This window comes from Equus caballus, unplaced genomic scaffold, assembly GCF_041296265.1.
Source record: "Equus caballus isolate H_3958 breed thoroughbred unplaced genomic scaffold, TB-T2T haplotype2-0000777, whole genome shotgun sequence".
NCBI lineage: Eukaryota > Metazoa > Chordata > Mammalia > Perissodactyla > Equidae > Equus > Equus caballus.
The window spans coordinates 15001-32500 of record NW_027221995.1 but is presented as its reverse complement, the minus strand read 5'-3'; the positions used below and the strand labels follow the sequence as shown (position 1 = coordinate 32500).

The following is a 17500-nucleotide window of genomic DNA, read 5'->3' as shown; positions in this document are numbered from 1 at the left end:
TCCCCGGGGGCCGCCGCCCTGCCGGGTCGACCAGCTGTCCCGCCTGGACTTGGTCCCCGGCCCGGGGCGCGCGGGTCGACCAGATGTTCGCGCCGAGCGCCGCGGGGCCGCGGGGCGCACGGGCTTCTCGGAGCCCCTCGGGGCTCCCTGGAGGCTGCGGACGAGCGGCCGCGAGGCCCCCGGGGCCGCCGCCCTGCCGGGTCGACCAGCGGCCCGGCCCGGACTCGGCCCCCGGGTCCCGTGGCGCGCGGGTCGACCAGATGTCCGCGCCGAGCGCCGAGCGGCGCGGGACCGCGGGGCGCTCGGCCTTCTCGGAGGCTCGAGGGCTCCGGCGACCCGGCGGACGAGCAGCGGCGAGGCCGCCGGGGCCGCCGCCCTGCCGGGTCGACCGGCGACCCGGCCCCCGGGTCTGGTGGCACGCGGGTCGACCAGATGTCCGCGCCGAGCGCCGCGGGGTCGCGGGGCCACGGGGCGCTCGGGCTTCTCGGAGCCCCGAGGGCTCCCTGGAGCCTGCGGACGAGCAGCGGCGAGGCCCCCGGGGCCGCCGCCCTGCCGGGTCGACCAGCGGCCCGGCCCGGAATCGGCCCCCGGGTCCCGTGGCGCGCGGGCCGACCAGATGTCCGCGCCGAGCGCCGCGTGACTGCGGGTCGCTCGGGCTTCTCGCAGTCCCGAGGGTTCCGCGGGCACGTAGCTGCGAGACCCGGGCGGCTGCCCTCCGCCCGGCTCACGGGGGCGGTCGTGTCCATCAGCTGGTCGTGCGGAAATCCCGTGGTTGGCCTCCCTCCCTCCCTCCCTCCCTCCCTCCCTCCCTCGTCCAGCCGCACGTTTGCGGGGTTCGTGCGACTGGGATGAAATAGACCTTCCTTCCAAAGGACAATCGGAGATCATCCATCATACCTCTCGAGTCCCCAAAAGCCAAGAAACACGCCAACCAAAACGCTTTTATTATGCCAACGGTTCCCGTTTTCATTCCTATCGTTTAGGGAGGTTTGGTGGCAGCAGCGGCCGAAAGCAAAAGGAAACCCGAGGAAAGCGGCTCCATCCACCAGGGCTGTGTCTCATCCGTGCCGACGCAGGAGGGACGGGCTTCGTTCGTTCGTTCGCTGCGGCCCAAATTCCCGGGCCGCCCGAGGACCGCTCGCACCGGCCCGAGGGAGGGAGCCCCGGCAGGCAGGACGCCTCCGGTGAAATGGCCAAGTCGACCGCGCGACCCACAACCCGCCCGACTGGGGGCGAGAAGGCGCATGGAGGAGGACTCCGTCCCCTAGTCGGCAGACGGCCCTGGGACAGGGACGTTCGCCAAAACCTCCCCAAGGCCGCTTTCCGTGACCGAGTCGGCCTCCCCGCCTGTACTCGTCCCGGCCCGAGAAACGAGACGCGGGGTGGATCGGGACCAGGCGACGCACCAGGCCGGCCGGCGCTGCATCCTCCCTCCCCCGACCTGACCTGACCTGGACGAACGCCTCCCCATCGCCCGCCCCCGCGAGGCTGATCCGTCCGGCCGGTGAGGAGGCCGCTTGTCGGGCGCCACCGGCTGCCCGGCATCCTCTTATATAGTGTTCGAGGAGGTCGACCAGGTGGCCCGGCCGGGATGGGGGGGGGGGGGGGGGTGCGGGGGGTGGTGTCCCGGGCGGCGGGGGGCGGGGGGGTAGGAGTGGAGAGGGAAAGGTGGGCGGGGCGAATGCCGGGGGGGGGGGGGGGGGGGGCGGGGGTCGGCGCGGGGCGGGGCGGGGCGGGAGTTGGGGATGGGGGAGGGGCGGGAGGCCGTCTGGACATGGAGGGTCGGAAGAGCGGTGGTGACAATGATTTTCATTATCATTTAGAAAGAAGAACGTGGACTTCTTTAGAGGAGTCCTTTGAATAGCTTCTCCATTTAGTTAACATACATCCAAATGGAGGTCGGGAAACTTGGGTCCTGTTAACATATGGATGGAAGTGGAAAGAACTATCGCGATGACCGTCCTTGTGTTTCTTTTATTTTTTCTTTCTTCCTTCTCCCCAAAGCCGCCCCCCCCCACCCCCGCCCCGCCCCGCCCCGCCCCGTCCCGTCCCGTCCCGTCCATCCATAGTTGTAGGTTCCAGTGGTAGGTCTTTCGGGTTTCTGCTATGTGGGCTTGAAGGGCGATGCTGGGTCTGGGGCTGCGCCCAGGATCCGAACCGGTGAAAACCTGGGCCGTCGAAGCCGGGGGTCGGGGTGGGGGCGCGTACTTGACCGCTCGTCCACGGGCTCGGCCCCCGGCCCTTGTTTTCTAGGGAGAGAGACAGAGAGACCCGATCCATTTTCTCTTGGCCTCTAAAGCGTGTGTGTGGTCGAAAGGCGACGGAGAGAGGGGTTCTGGTCCAGAAAGCCCCGACCGCGCCGCCGCGGGGATCGGTCGGTCCCGCCCGAACCGTCCGAGTCGGAAAGGAACGGACAGCTTTCCTCCTTTGGGCCCCTGACTTGGGACCAACAGGGGAAGAGAAACAGGCCTCTCTCCCTCACACCCTGGCCCCTTCCCCCAGGACGCCCTCCTTCTAGTCAGCCCGCCTCTGGCTTTTCCACACGCCGACGACCGCTCGTCGGCATGGACCCACCTTCCTTGGGGGACACCACCACACGACTCTCCCACTCGTCTGCCTGCCTTTCGTTGGCGTCGCTGCCAAAGGCGAGGGGTAGGGGTGGCGGTGGCAGGGACGGCAGGGGCCCAGCGGCTCTCTGGAGGGTGAGGAAGTCTTGCTGGTTCTCCTAGGTCGGTGATCTTTCTCGATCTCCACACACATTCTTCGTTTGGGGAGCCAAGAGACGCCCTCTGAGGAATCCCTATGGCCAGGGTCGATCACTTACTCGCTCACTGCCTCGGCCTCGGCCTTGGCCTCTGTCCACCTTGTCTCTCTCCCTCCCTCCCTCCCTCGTCGGTCTCTGTGTGTGGACGTCTAGGTGGAGGCGAGGCAGGGAGGCCATCCACCCACCCACCCACCTCGTGGTTTACCACACGCTCTACACGGAGGTAGAATTCCCATCCCACCGAATCCATCCTTTCCACGGGGCACAAGCCAGTGGCCTTCGGGAGTCTCCCTCCCCAAGGTGGCGCATCCGTCACGGCTATCTATTTCCAGAAGGTTTCCGTTTCCATCCCCTCCCTCCGAAAGAAAAAACGGCCCCACTCCCGGATCTGCCTCACCACGACCACCACCACCGCCGCCATCTGCTGTCGCCCTCTAGGGTTGGACCGTTCTAGCTCTCTCCTCTGTGTGGAATCGCAACGTAGGTCGCCTTGGATGTCTGGCACCTCTCACTTAGCAGAAGGTTTTGGAGGCTCAGGCTGGGCCACGCTTTGGCCCGGGTCAGTGTTCCGTTCCTCCGGACGGCTTCCTCGTTTTCCACGAGAAGGAGCCGTGAAGACGGAAAGGAAGGGCGGATGGATGGCTTCTCCCGTGCTACCGAGTCCCTCTCCCCTTTTCCCCAAAGCGTGAGGGGCGGTCGACAGGATCTTCTCTGATGACAAAAGTCAGAGGCACCCCGGGTCAGACACCGTGCGAGGCGTTGGTGTGTTCTCGAGACGAGAACACGTCCCCGTCAGCGTTTCCTGTCGTTCTCGTTCCGAAAGGATTCACGCGCCACCCCGTCTCCCTCAAGGTCTTAGGGCTGTCGTGCTCCGCAGCCGTCACGTGTCGTGGATCCTGGGCACCACCACGCCACCCCGCCCCCGCCCCCCCGCCATAGCTGTCGATCGCTACGTGGCACGCCTACGTTTGCCCAAAAGAGCAGTCCGATGGACAGCGTGGGTGCTTTTCCCAGCAGGCAGGCAGGTGAGAGTCACCCCTCTAGAAGGTTTCCAAGCCCCGTTCCATTCTCAGAGGCAGCTCCTTTGGCCATCAAGGAGGCAGGCGATGGGGGTGGGGGTGGGGATGGGGATGGGGCCGGGGCCTCTGTCCCTCTGTCGCGGTAGAAATGATTGGGAAAGGAGGGACGATGGGCGTAGGTCAACCATCCTGGGCGGTGGTGCTTTGGGAGCTTTTTCTAGAAGAAGGAGCGAACGGCCTTCCCTGGGAAGGGAGGAAACCAGAGGAGGTCCCCCTCAGACCGACCTGACACGAGAAGGACACTCTCTCTCTCTCTCCCTTTTCTTCCTGACTTGAAATCAGGAGACAAAACTCCCCTGCCAAAGGGGCCCTCCCGAAACGGGGAGTGAGGAAGACCTCCTTCTCTTCACGGCTGAAGTTCTCCCTGCCTTTCCTGGACGGGAAGGATAGCACCTACGCCCGCTGCCGTCGGCGACTTTTAGTCCACCTGGAGAGGAAGAAATTCTTTCCCGTGGCCGAACCCTGGCGGTTCGTTCGTGCTGCAGAGGACGTGGCCCTCTCTGACACACCCAGGAACCTCCTCGCTCCGGGTCGCTCCGGGTCGAGGAGAGGGAGTTCTGTTCTGTGGTTTAGAATGGTGCTTAAAAAGGGACATCGCTTACAAAGGGTCCTCGTCCCCCTTCCTAAACGGACGGCTCGGCTCGGAGGCGTGAGATACGTTTCGCATCCTCCTCGTCGTCTTCACTCAAAGTTTTATTGGAGTTTTGAAGATTTTATTTTTTGTCTTTCCTTTTTCTCCCCAAAGCCCCCCGGTACATAGTTGTGTGTTCTTCGTTGTGGGTCCTTCTAGCGGTGGCATGTGGGACGCCGCCTCAGCGTGGTTTGATGAGCAGTGCCGTGTCCGCGCCCGGGATCCGAACCGACGAAACACTGGGCCGCCTGCAGCGGAGCGCGCGAACTTAACCACTCGGCCACGGGGCCAGCCCCTTACTGGATTTTTAAAACAACTCCGGGGGCCGGCCCGGTGGCGCAGCGGTGAAGTTCGCACGTTCCGCTCCGCCGGCCCCGGGTTCGCCGGTCCGGATCCCGGGCGCAGGACCCAGCACCGCTTGGCGAGACACTCTATGGCAGGCATCCCACCTGGAAAGTAGAGGGGGATGGGCACGGATGTCAGCTCAGGGCCAGTCTTCCTCGGCCGACAGAGGAGGATTGGCGGCAGATGTTCGCTCAGGGCTCATCTTCCTCAAAAATAAAATAATAAATCGATTCGATAAAATATCAAATAACACAACCGCGGGATCACGACTTAGAGTCACCATTGGCCCGATGATGCCACTCCCCACCCCCCCCACCCCCCTACCCCCCACCATTTGGAGGTGCCGTCAGTGGGATTCGTTCCTGTTTGTCCATCTTTCTTCCTCTTTTTTTTTTTTTTTTTTTTAAAGACCGGCACCCGAGCTCATTGCCAATCTTATCTTTTCTTTTTATTCCTCCTCCTTCTTCTTCTTCTCCCCAGAGCACCCCAGTACCTAGTTGTATATTCTCTTTGAGGGTCCCTCTGGTTCTGCCGTGTGGGACGCCACCTCAGCGTGGCTTGATGAGCGGTACCGTGTCCGAGCCCAGGATCCGAACCTTTGAAGCCCCGGGCCGCTGAAGCGGAGCGTGCAAACTCAACCGCTCGGCCACGGGGTCAGCCCCTTCAGAGGAGGAGGAGGAGGAGGAGGAGGAGGAGGAGGAGGAGGAGGAGGAGGAGGAGGCAGGCGCTGTGTGAAGTCGCCAGTGAGTCTGTGGAAAGAGACGGAGGATTTCCCATGGGAAGCTGGGGCGGGGGACACGGACCAATGTCGTGCGAACTTGAAGGTGAATGATCAAAAAACCCACACACGCCTAGAGCAGCGGGTTGCCAGTTAGGAGTTTGCTTGCCGGGCCCATAACGCAGGGCTCATCGATGAGCCAAACCGTCCGTGATCCTCAAGCAGTCTAGTAGGGTTAGAGAAAGGAGGGGGGCACTCTTTCTGCCCCAGACGAGGCGAGTTTCTCAGACAGCCACCCTGCCCCAACATCTTCCCTCCCTGCCTCCCGGCCCTTGGCGGACTGCGGCCTAAGGGTGGGGGAATTGAAGAAAGCCGTTCAATGGAAAAGAGCCCGAGGCCATGGGAGAGAGCTTCCTGCACTTGAATGAAGCCCTGACACCAGGCCCGTCGGAATGAATGGGCCTGACCTCCCCTCCCCCCTCCCCCCTCCCAGGCTGGCGAGTCCCACCGACTCGACTCGGCAGTGGAAGGCTAGGGGTTTCCTCCGAAATGGTGAACCGGCCCCCTTGTCCACAGGAAAACCACACACGGCTACAGCCTAGGCAGGATCTCGGGCCAAGTCGTCAGGGTGGCAAGATGATGGTGGATGAGAGGAAACTTGTTCTGGGACCGCCCCGCCCCCCCCATCGCCTCTCTGGCTGACAAGAGGGCTGGGGAGCGGTGAGGGTCAGGGGGAGAGTGGGGGCGGGGCCGGGACAGGGACCACCGGGCAGTAGGACGGGAGTAGCCCTGAGGCCTGCCTGCCTGCCTGCCTGCCTGCTTCCTTCCCTGCCGGCGCAGGGCTGAGAGAGGCACGGGGCACGCTGGCTCCTGCCCCTTCACTCATTCGGGAAGCCTTCTGTTGTTGCTCCTGAGGTGCCGGCTGCGGTGACAGACAGAGCAAAACTCCTCTCTCTGTCTATTTCTTCAAAGGCCCGAGTCTGAGCTACGACAGATTCCCCTGTGGCTCGACCCGCAACCTCCCATCCTGCCAGACCAGACCCCTTGTCCAAAAACCTCCACTGGAGGAGCTCTTTCACCTGACCCGGAAAGGAAACACCAGCCCTGCCTCAGCCTCACACCCACCACCACCACCACCACCACAACCATCCCCCCCCGCCCCACTCTCCTCCGGACCCAGATACCTAACAGAGAGAACAAAAATCCAAAAATCCTGCTGCTCTCCTTCTACCGCCTCCACTTTAGAAGAGTCGGTCTCCCCCGAACACCTCAGACTCTGTGACTTCCCGCGGCCTCCCTTTCCCCGTCCCCATGCTCTCCCCGGACGGGCCCCATCTTACACTCGAACGACAGCTCCACCGCTCGGGGCAGCTAGACACGATGTCCCAAAGTGGCCCAGACGGTAGCCTGGTCGATTCCAAAGGACCCACACACGCAGTCGGCCATAAACGTGGTGTGGAGATCGTGGACGTTCGCGGGCCTCTGATGAAATTGCTGCTCCGGGGACCCCGGCGTCTAGGACCCGTCTTCTCCATGTTCTTCACACTGTTGCTCCTGGGCCGGTTATTCTCTTCCCTCTCGCTGACCTTAACGTTTTGTCTCTGCCATTGAATTTTTTTTTTAAAGATTTTATTTTTTCCTTTTTCTCCCCAAAGCCCCCCGGTACATAGTTGTGTATTCTTCGTTGTGGGTTCTTCTAGTTGTGGCATGTGGGACGCTGCCTCAGCGTGGTCTGATGAACAGTGCCATGTCCGCGCCCAGGATTCGAACCCACGAAACACTGGGCCGCCTGCAGCGGAGCGTGCGAACTTAACCACTCGGCCACGGGGCCAGCCCCCTCTGCCATTGAATTTTGACTGTGCGAATGTGACTTGCCGCTGTAGGGCTGCGTGGATCTCTCAGGCATCCTGCTGTGCCATGCGGGGGGGGGGGGAATCCTTGGTGGGTGGGTCGATAGACGTCCCTTTGGTTGTCCCCTGGAGGGGAGAGACAGAGGGGACGACTCAATCCACCACGAACGCTGATGTCGCTCCGATAAACCTGTAGCGGTGATTCTAGTTTATGGCCCGTGTCCTGAAAAGAACTTCCCGAAGGGCCAGCCCGGCGGCACAGCAGTTAAGTTCGCACGTTCCGTTTTGTCGGCCAGGGGTTCGCCGGTTCGGATCCGGGGTGCGGACGTGGCGCCGCTTGGTGAGCCACGCTGTGGTTGGCGTCCCGCCTATCAACGGGAGGAGGATGGGCACGGATGTTAGCTCGGGACCACTCTCCCGGGGCAAAAAGAGGAGAATTGGCAGCAGGTGTCAGCTCGGGGCTCGTCTTCCTCGAAAAATAAATTAATTAAATAAATAAAAACAACTTCCCAAACCTCTCTGATAACTTGAAGCTTTGAAGTTTTGCGAGGTGAAATCAGGTGATAAAAAAGTCCACGGACGGGGGCAGCCCCGTGGCCGAGTGGTTAAGTTCACACGCTCCCCTTCGGCGGCCCAGGGTTTTGCCCGTTCAGATCCCAGGCACGGACACGGCACCGCTCGTCGGGCCGTGTGGAGGCGGCGTCCCACATGCCACAACTAGAACGGCCCTCAACTAAGATAGACAACTATGTCATGGGGGGGATTTGGGGAGAAAAATCGCGGGGGGGGGGGAAACAAAAACGGAAGATTGGCAACAGTCGTTAGCTCGGGTGCCAAACTTAAGACAAAAACAATTTCCTTGACGATGTAGATCATTTCCGAGTAAGATAGAACCTGAGACGTGAGTGGCTAAATAGAAGTTTATCTACTTTGGGTTTGTGAGGATACGGAAACGAAAAGACCTTTGGGTCTATCGAGGAACACGTCTCGTGCTTTATTAAAAGCTTTGACAGGGGACGGCGGCACGGCGGCATAGTGGTTAAGCTCCTGCACTCAGCTTCGGCAGCCTGGGGTCCTCGGGTTCAGATCCCGGGCGTGGACCTCCACCGCTCCTCACTCCGGGCTGTGGTGGCATCCCGTCCGCAAGATCAAGGAAGTGGGGCGCAGGTGTTACCTCGGGCCCGCTCTCCCTCAAGCAGAAAGAAGAGGAAGATTGGCAACAGGCGTCAGCTCTGTGAGGGCCGATCTTCCTCACCCAAAAACTAAAGTGAGATGAAATCAAATAAAGCGAAGGAAGAGATAAACCTATGAAATCCCATGTTTCTAAAAGTGGCCAAGTGTTTAGAAATTGGCCAAGCGACAGACTGCTCATGGGAAGGACAGTTCCTAATTGCTGACTTCTTAGTTTTCACCAAAATTAAGGTTCGTGAGGGTTAAAAATTCTACTTAACGAATGCGATGAAAGCCACTAGGCCGGCCCAGTGGCGCGCTGGTTAAGTGTGCCTGTTCCACTTCGCCGGCCCGGGGTTCGCCGGTTCGGATCCCGGGGGTGGACGTGGCACCGCTGGGCGAGCCACGTGGTGGTAGGCGTCCCACATATGAAATAGAGGAAGATGGGCACGGAGGTTAGCTCAGGGCCAGCCTTCCTCGGCAAAAAGAGGAGGATTGGCAGCAGTTAGCTCAGGGCTCATCGTCCTCAAAACAAAACAACACAAAACAAAACAAAAAGCCACTAAAAGTGAATATGGGAAACATCTTTGTGTTCAAGGAAAGTGAGATGGCTGCCTTCAGGCAAGAGGGCCTAAAAAGTAAAGATCGTTTTGTCTGTGAAAAGGTGATCACGGGGAAAAAAATCTGAGAAAAAGGTCTGTTCGTGGTCAAGTGGCCTAAAATTGGAACGAGTGGACAGATAGAAATGGCGAGCGATAGGATCTATTGGAGTCTATGAGGAAGCCATTGGGTGTCGGCCTAATTCGGCCTGACAGTGTTTTTCCAAAAGGGCCTGACGTGGCCGTCGAGCACGCATTGCATCGTAGATCTGCTTTAAACATTTCCTACGGCAAGAACCAATGCCCTTAAGGGAAAGGAGCAGCTTCCCCGTGCTCGGGCCTTTCCTTAAGGAGAGGCATCTTTCCTTAGGCTAGGAACGGATGGTTGCGCTCACCTTTGACCATCCGGCTCACCTGTGACCACCCAGGCCCAGACAACAGACCTGCCACCCAGCGGTGTCTGTCGATCGCTGTGCTGACAGAGCAGTGTCGCGACTATCGTCCAAGGGACCTTTCGATCCTATGTGAAACGTCCTCTCTGGGGGTCTAGAAGCACTCTGTACACCCCACTTCCCGGGCGCCCTTTCTTCCTTCAGGAAGAAAGGCCCCGGGCCACAGTCCTTACATCTTAGGTCAGAATAAACTCACCCCGATTTTCACGGATAGATTGGTTCCGGATTATTTCCATCGACAGAATGGAATCAAGTCAATGAGTTTCAAGATCGGAGGGAAGCTGATGCAAAATCAGAATTGGTTTTTCTCGCTCTCGAAAGGATACTTTTCTCTAACTTCTAGTCTCCTCCTGATAAAGACATTGGAAAAGGTTTCTCTTGACCTCTGAGGGAATCGACACCAAAGACAGAGATCCTCCATTTTGTCAGAATGATTTCCTAGGCCTCTAACGGAGGAGGCCTCCCTCGGACGGGAGCTCAGCTTTTGTTTTGCAACAGTTTTCCTCTCTCTGCTTGCCTTTAACATCTCCTTTCCCGTTCTTCTTTTTTGGAAGGGAAATACGTGCACCGCTGGGGGGGGGGGGGGGGAAAGAATTTTCTAAATGACCAAAGAAGATCTACGACTGTTGTTATTTTGGTTTCACGGAGCAGTTCCACGTCCACATTTACCCCATTTTAAACACCCACACACACTCACAGCACGGCGCTGTGAGGATGTCCCGGGGAACTCGATTTGTGGAGGGAATGGCTGTGAGGTCTCTGCCCCCAACCCGCACCATTTGGGTGCTTCTGCTTGTTGATGAGGACGGGAAGCCCTGCTGAAATCCATATTCTTATCACCACACGTGAATCTGCACCCATGCTCCCCCCGTGTGTCATCTTTGGGCTTTGCTGTGGCCCCGTGCGGAGGGAGACCCGTTTTGTCTTGTAAACTTTTCAGCGGCCAAGCGGCTCGGTCCTTTCCTCTACGACTTGTGGGCTCTGTCTGTCCGTCTGCCTTAGAAAGACCCTCTGGGCCGGAAGTGACAGGCTGCACACAATTCCTGACAGACTGCGGACAATTCCTCCGTCGTCACGGTCCTTCTCTGATGACGTGCATGGTTTCGGTTTGACAGCGACCCCCACCCCCCACCCCGCCCTGATTTTCTAAGTCCTCCCGGGACCCGGGAAGTGCTCGGGCCGCTCAGGGAATCGGGGGCCGGCAGCCCCGGCCTGCCCCGTGGCATCTCCGGGGACTTTTCCACCCTCTGTCCGCGTCAGCCAGCCGGCAGCCCCGGCCCGGCCCAGGAGTCACGTGGGGAGTCTGTCCCCTTCCTGGCAAGCCCACCCACCCCACCCCCCTCCCCGCCGATTTTCCAAGACCTCCTTCTGCGCCCAGGGTTGCCCTGTGCTGCCTGGGAGCTCCGAGGTGGACATCCTGGGGCCTCGCGTGGTGACCTCCCGGCCGCCCCAAGCGGGCCCAGAGAGAAAGAGAGAGAGAGACAGAGTCAGAGACAGAGAGACAGAGAGACAGAGACAGAGGTAGACAGAGAGAGACCTGACCCGGCGGTGGGCTCAGGCTGTGCACTCTCGCTGGCCGGTGACCCGGTTCCCTCCCGCTGACCCCTCCGCGCCGGTTGTTGGGCGCCATCTGGCGGCCGCTTTTACAGAGTGGCCCTCCTCCGGAGCCCCGGCGACATGAGCAAGGGATGGGACTTGCAGGACATCTGTGTGGTTTCCAGTGTGGGTCTGTGTGGAACAGAGCTGCTAAGAACATTCATGCCCCGGATTCTGTGTGAATGAACAGGAACGTGGCCGCAGCCCCCACCCCGCCCCCCGCCCCAGCCCCCGGGAGTGGCGGGAGTGGTGCCCTCCAGACCACCCTCGGGTTGGATGCCTCCCTCCCTGGAAGGACTCACGGGACTCCACAAAAGCTGACTTCCTGGAGGTCCAGCGGAGACCCCCAAGGCCCAAGGCCCCCCCCCACCACCACCACAGATCACTGTGGAAGCCTTAACGACCCAAGGCTCCAGCTACATACAGACGCTCTTAGGAGGCAAGATACACCAAGGGCTTATGTAGGTTGCCACTTTCGGTGGTTGTTTCCGCGGCGTGTGAGTTTTGGAACCCGCCACGCCATTTTTCACAGAGGCCATACCGTTTCCCTTCACCACCAGTGAGGCGTGAGTGACTGACTTGGCTTCTCCGCGACCTCACTAGCAGTTTGATCCTGTTCCTGTATTTGGAAGAAGCCAGTCTCACCCGTGTGTCCCCACAATGTCTCCCTCTAATTTTCTCACTTGCTTTTCCAGGGAACAGCTCACATCTTTGCATGCGCTTATTGGTCATCCATGCGTACCTCCTCCTCCCCAGGTGAAAGTGCCTGCTCTGTCTATTGGCCTTCCATTGTATTTGTATTTTTCAGTGTTGATTTCCCCCGGGTCTCCACTCCATTGTGGGGGTTTTTTGTTGTTGTTGTTTTTTTTTTTTCTGCTTAAAGATTGCCACCTGAGCTAAGCCTCTGTTTCCCATCTTTGTCAGTTTCAGAGGGTAGATTTCTCAGTCTTGCTCTTTCCCAAGTTCTGCACGCCCTTGTGTGTGTGTGTGTTTTTTTTTTTTTTTTTTTGCTCAAATATTGAACCTAAGCTAGCATCTGTTGCCCATCTTCGTCAGTTTGAGAGGGTAGGTTTCTCAGTGTTGCTTTTTCCCCAGGTCTCCAAGTCCCTCAGTGTGTGTGTGTGTGAGTGTGTGTGTTTTCTTTGCAAGATTGGCACTTGAGCTAACGTGTGTTGCCAATCTTTGTCAGTTTCAGAGGCTAGATTTTTCAGTATCGCTCTTTCCCAAGGTCTCCACTCCCTTGCTCTTTTCTTTTCTTTTTTTTTTTTTTTTTTGGCTTAAAGATTGTCACCTGAGCTAGGCTCTGTTGCCCTGCTTCCTCCGTTTCAGCGGGTACCTTTTTTCAGGGTTGCTTTTTCACCGGGTCTCCTCGCCATTGTATTTTTATATTTTTTATTTTTTTTGCTTAATGATTGCCACCTGAGCTAGCCTCTGTTGCCCATCTTCTTCAGTTTCAGATGGTAGATTTCTCAGTGTTGCTTTTTCCCCAGGTCTCCACGCCCTTGTGTGTTTCTTTTGCTTAACGATTGCCACCTGAGCTAGCCTCTGTGGCCCATCTTTGTCAGTTTCAGAGGGTAGATTTCTCAGTCTTGCTCTTTCCCAAGTTCTGCACGCCCTTGTGTGTGGGTTTTTTTTTTTTTTTTTTTTGCTCAAATATTGAACCTAAGCTAGCATCTGTTGCCCTTCTTCGTCAGTTTCAGAGGGTGGATTTCTCCGTGTTGCTTTTTCCCCAGGTCTCCACGCCCTTGTGTGTTTCTTTTGCTTAACGATTGCCACCTGAGCTAGCCTCTGTGGCCCATTTTCGTCAGCTTCAGAGGGTGGATTTCTCAGTGTTGCTTTTTCCCCAGGTCTCCAAGTCCCTCAGTGTGTGTGTGTGTGAGTGTGTGTGTTTTCTTTGCAAGATTGGCACTTGAGCTAACGTGTGTTGCCAGTCTTTGTCAGTCAGAGGCTAGATTTTTCAGTATCGCTCTTTCCCAAGGTCTCCACTCCCTTGCTCTTTTCTTTCTTTCTTCCTTTCTTTCTTTCTTTCTTTCTTTTTGGCTTAAATATTGTCACCTGAGCTAGGCTCTGTTGCCCTGCTTCCTCCGTTTCAGCGGGTACCTTTTTTCAGGGTTGCTTTTTCACCGGGTCTCCTCGCCATTGTAGTTTTTTATTTTATTTTATTATTTTGCTTAATGATTGCCACCTGAGGTAGCCTCTGTTGCCCATTTTCGTCAGCTTCAGAGGGTGGATTTCTCAGTGTTGCTTTTTCCCCAGGTCTCCACGCCCTTGTGTGTTTCTTTTGCTTAAAGATTGCCACCTGAGCTAGCCTCTGTTGCGCTTCTTTCTCAGTTTCAGAGGGTAGATTTCTCAGTGTTGCTTTTTCGCCAGCTCTCCACGCCCTGGTGTCTTTCTTTTCTGCTTAAAGGTTCCAACCTGAGCTAGCGTCTGTTGCCCATGTTCCTCAGTTTCAGAGGGTGGATTTCTCCGTGCTGCTTTTTACCCGGGTCTCCACGCCCTTGTGTGTTTCTTTTGCTTAACGATTGCCACCTGAGCTAGCCTCTGTTGCGCTTCTTTCTCAGTTTCTGAGGGTGGATTTCTCAGTGTTGCTTTTTCCCCAGGTCTCCACGCCCTTGTGTGTTTCTTTTGCTTAACGATTGCCGCCTGAGCTAGCCTCTGTGGCCCATTTTCGTCAGCTTCAGAGGGTGGATTTCTCAGTGTTGCTTTTTCCCCAGGTCTCCACGTCCCTCAGTGTGTGTGTGTGTGTGTGAGTGTGTGTGTTTTCTTTGCAAGATTGGCACTTGAGCTAACGTGTGTTGCCCATCTTTGTCAGTTTCAGAGGCTAGATTTTTCAGTATCGCTCTTTCCCAAGGTCTCCACTCCCTTGCTCTTTTCTTTGTTTCTTTGTTTCTTTCTTTCTTTCTTTTTGGCTTAAATATTGTCACCTGAGCTAGGCTCTGTTGCCCTGCTTCCTCCGTTTCAGAGGGTACCTTTTTTCAGGGTTGCTTTTTCACCGGGTCTCCTCGCCATTGTAGTTTTTTATTTTATTTATTTATTTTTTTGCTTAACGATTGCCACCTGAGCTAGCCTGTGTTGCCCATGTTCGTCAGTTTCAGAGGGTAGATTTCTCAGCGTTGCTTTTTCCCCAGGTCTCTACGCGCTTGTGTGTGTGTGTGTGTGTGTGTGTGTGTTCTGCTTAAAGATTGCCACCCGAGCTAGCCCCTGTTGCCCATCTTCGTCAGTTTCAGAGGGTAGATTTCTCAGTGTTGATTTTCCCCCAGTTCTCCACGCCCTCGTGCTTTTTTTTTTTTTTTAATTTCCTTAAATGTCGGCACCTCAGCTAGCCTCTTTTTCCCATCTTCGTCCGTTTCAGCGGGTAGACTCTCCGCCTGCCTTCGACAGACCCTCTGCGCTTGAAAGCTTTCCTCCTCCCGTCATCACGGTCCTTCTCGGATGACGTGCCTGGTTTCGGTTTGACCGTCCCCGCCCGCCCTGATTTTCTAAGTCCTCCCGGGAGCCCCGGGGGCGCTCCGGCCGCTCCGGGAAGCGGCGGCCTCCCGGCCGCACCGGCTCAGCCCGGCCCGGGCCGACCCCTGGCCTCTCTGGGGGAACTCTCCCCGTCCCCTTCCCGGTGAGCGCCCGAGAAACCTTTTCCGGGTCCCCCTCCTGCGGCTGGGGCTGCGCCTTGGCGGCCGCGAGCCCGCGGGCGGACGCCCCGGGGCCGAGCTGGGCCGGGAGGCTGGGTCCGAGGGGGCGCCGGGACGGGATCTGGCGGCCCGGCGGCCCGGCTGTGCTCCCCGGCGGGCCCGCGCTCCGGCTCCGTCCCGCTGAGGCGGTCGCCGGTCGCCGGGTGCCACCTGGCGGCCGCTTTTATATCGTCTCTTTCCTCCGGAGCTCCGGCGACGCGGGCCAAGGGACGGGACTCGGCCGCGGTGACCGAGGCAGAGTCCCGGGAGGCCGGCGTCGCTGGCGGGATCTGGCCCGGTGGCGCCGGGGCGTGAGCGCGACGCCCGCTCGCCGGAGATTGGAGGTGCAGGCTACTGAGGGAGGTGGCTGTCGCCGCGCCGCCCGGTGCCGGCCGGGGTGTGGGGCCTCCCGGACGGGTCGACCAGCAGCCGCCGGTGCCCCTCCGTCCCCGGGAGGGGGTGGGGGGCCGCCGCGGGGGAACGGGCGAGGGAACTCGTCCCGTGCCCGGCCGTCGTCCTGAGGGCGGCCCGGTGGTCGGGCCTTCCGCGTCGCCGATCCCCTTTCCGCGCCCCGCTCCGGAGGTGGGGGACCGGCCGGGGCCTTGCGGGGGAGGCCCGTGGAGGGCGCGACGGGCTCGGCCGCCGGGCTGGCCTTTTCCCCACTGGTCTTCCGAGTCGACCGGCTCTGGCGGTGGGGACCGGGCCCGGTCCTCGGATGCCTCCTCCTCCGTGGCAGTTTTTTGTCCAAGTCCCGCCCTGGAGAAGAGCGTGGACCGGCCCCGGGAGCCCTCGAGGGCGGGCCGGGGAGGGCGTCCCCGGCCGGGACGCGTGCCCGGGGTGGGTCCGGGCCGTCGGACCGGACTTCTCTCTCCGAGTTTCGCGGGTCGCGTCTTTGTCCGGAGGTGGGAGGGGGCCGGCTCGAGGCGTAGGTGGAGCCCCGGCTGAGGGACGGGAGCCACGGTCCCGCCCCGGGCCCGGTCGCCGGAGGCTCCTCCGTGGAATTCTTTTCTAAGTCCTGACCCGGCGACTCAGAGGGAGGGACCGACCGGTCCCGGCCCGCGCGGGCGGCCCGGGGAGGCTGTCCCCGGCTCCCCCTGCCGCCACGCTTCTGGGGTCGACCAGATGGCCCCGGGAGCTCCGGGCCTGGTGGCGATGGGGTCGTGCTTGGGGTCTGGTGGCCGTGGCCGTGATCCAGGGGTTCCCCTCGTGATCCGTGGGTGGGCCCCGTCTCCGGGCGCGGCGATTCTTGCCCCTGAATGGGTGGTTTTGTGCCGCCAGATAAGTGCTGACACGCTCTGCTCGGGTGACAGTCGCCCGAGAGCTTCCGGGTGCCTGGATGCGTGTGCGGGGAGGTCTCCGGGCTCTGGCCGAGAATCGGACGCCCGTTTCCACCCCCGCCGCTTGAGCCGCCCGCTGGGGCCTGCGCGCCGGCTCTTGTGCGTTCCAGGCGTCCCCGCGACCGTGGTGCCACCTCCGGTCTCTGGTACCCGAGGGCGGCGGGGTTAGGGGCGCGGGGTCCTCTACCACGTGCACTCCCTGCCGCCGGCACCCGGGTGCGGTCGCGACTTACCCCGTCCCGCCGGCTCCGTGCCAGTGCGTGTCAGGCGTTCTCGTCCTGGGGTCGTCGCCCGCGCTTGCTAGAGGAGGAGGGGGGCCGGTGAGGCTGAAGCAGGCTCCTCCGCTGGCTGTCCTCGCCGGCCTTCCCTTGCTCGGGGATCCCTCGCGTTATGCTGCTGATCGATGTGGTGATGCTGTGCTCTCCCGGGCCGGGCCTAAGCCGTGCCAGACGAGGGACGGACGTTCATGGCGAACGGGACCGCTCTTCTCGCTCTGCCCGCGGGCCCCCTCGCCCGTTCTCCCCCGCTGCGAGTGGCGTGTGGGAGGTGGCAGGGGTGCGGAATCCGGCCCGACCTCGCTCCCCCGCCCCGTGCCTTGTGGCGTGGGCGGTGTCGGGGTCTCCGTGACGCGGCGGATGCTCCGCCTGTGCCTCTTGGCTGTGTCTCGCGGGCGGCCCTCCCCACGGTGGGGCGGGCCGTGTTGCCGCCGCGCCGCGCGCCTTCTTGGACGCGTGAGCGCGCTCCCCCGGCCGTTGGCGGTGCCCCTGGAGTGTTCCAGGTCGTCCCTCAGGCGCCCGAGGCCGAGTGGCGGTGTCGTTCCCTGTTCCCGTCGCCCTCCTCAGGTGACCGCTGCGCTGGTGTGTCTGAGAAGCGGGGGGTCGAGTCGGTAAGGGAGGCGTGCCCGTCCCCCTCGCGGGGGACGGGTGCCTCGTCGCCCCCACCCCACGGCGTGCCGTGTGGGGGCGGGCAGGCTCGGGCGCGTGCCCGCGTGTTCCCCTTGCTGGGGTTTCCACGCGGGTGTGGGAGTGATTGTGGCGGGCCGAGCCAGCGGCGTGATGCTGGCTCTTTGGTTGGGAGGTGCTGTTTGATCGGCACCTCCGTCCCAGTCTCTGCCTCCCTTGGTCTCGGCCTGAGGGGAGGCACTGACTTGGGAGCCGCACAGGGGCCTTTTAGATCCCTAGCTAAGCCCAGTGTGGCCGGAGATGGCGAGCCCGGGGCAGCGCGGGCTCGCGGCCCTGACCACGGACGCTCCGACTTGCTCTAGGCCTTACCTCTACCGCAGATCCCTCCTGCG

At 60.2% G+C, this 17500-nt stretch overlaps 1 long non-coding RNA gene across 1 annotated transcript; it reads left to right on the top strand.

The window, feature by feature from the left end:
• Positions 1-61: 61 nt before the first annotated feature.
• LOC138922372 (uncharacterized) lies at positions 62-1962 on the top strand. Its single transcript, XR_011435459.1, has 2 exons — positions 62-1504; positions 1824-1962. It is a non-coding gene; the product is annotated as an uncharacterized lncRNA (long non-coding RNA).
• The last annotated feature ends 15538 nt before the right edge of the window (positions 1963-17500 follow it).